Source organism: Nestor notabilis, unplaced genomic scaffold (genome assembly GCF_000696875.1).
Source record: "Nestor notabilis isolate BGI_N333 unplaced genomic scaffold, ASM69687v1 scaffold7675, whole genome shotgun sequence".
Taxonomy (NCBI): domain Eukaryota; kingdom Metazoa; phylum Chordata; class Aves; order Psittaciformes; family Psittacidae; genus Nestor; species Nestor notabilis.
This window is the reverse complement of record NW_009928819.1, coordinates 2,441-3,348: the sequence shown is the minus strand read 5'-3', so window position 1 is coordinate 3,348 and position 908 is coordinate 2,441. Positions and strand designations below refer to the sequence as shown.

The following is a 908-nucleotide window of genomic DNA, read 5'->3' as shown; positions in this document are numbered from 1 at the left end:
CTTCAGCGACAGCCCAGCCTGTCTGTGCCTGCCATGTCTGCCCTTGCCCACACTGTGCGCTCCGGGAAGCTCCCAGCTGAACTCCAAATGTTAAACAATCCGAGGGGGTTGAGTTGGAGGCGTTTGAGCCTGTGGTTCCCCCCCAGAGATAAGAAACAACCCAAATCCTTTCAAACGTTTACTGTTTTCAGGCGTTTCCTACAGCTCCCTCCTCTCCCACGTTCTCTTCTAGTTCCTGTGGCACCAGAATAGATCCTCTTTGTGGAAGTGCTCTTCCTCTCCGCTGTTGTTGCTGGAAGAGGCCAGAACAGTCACAAACGTGTTTCTGCCGGGGCTGTGGATTGTGTGAGGGGAGGAAGTGGATGAGCTCCGAGCCGAGGGCAGCCGTGGCAGGGACCTGCTGACTGCGCTCTTGGCCGGAGCGGGGTGGCAGGATATGTGCTCTTTGTGCACCCACACGGCGAGGCAGGGGCCACGTTTACCTCCTGTTTCCTTTGCAGCGTCCCTAAGGTCTGGCCTCTGCTCCCTGGCCACGCCGCTCGCCCCTTGCCCAGAGCTGCCTCACGTCCTGCCAGCCTTTTCCTTCTGCAGGCGTCTGTCTGTCTGCAGGGGTGTGCTGGGAGGGGGGTCTCCTGGTCCCACAGCACTGACCCGGCTTCTGGGTGATCTCCCTCAGCACGGGGAAGGAGAGGAGGGAGTGTGAGTTTCTCCTCCCTGCCCTGGATGTGCCAACCTTTTAATGCTCTAGTGGAAGGTGTCCCTGCCCGTGGGAGGGGTTGGAGCTGGATGAGCTTGAAGGCCCCTTCCAACACAAACCAGGCTGGGATTCCACAGCTCTCCTTTCAGTTTCACTTCTCTCCTTTCTTTTCAGTTTTCTCCCTCTGTAGCAATGCTCCCCTGTGGCCATT

The 908-nt window shown here is 58.1% G+C and overlaps 1 protein-coding gene across 1 annotated transcript in view; it reads left to right on the top strand.

The window, feature by feature from the left end:
• SLC38A10 (solute carrier family 38, member 10) overlaps nucleotides 1-908 on the top strand; it is a gene marked incomplete at both ends in the record, with an annotated part of 16,503 nt that overhangs the window by 14,644 nt on the left and 951 nt on the right. The window lies entirely within an intron of this gene.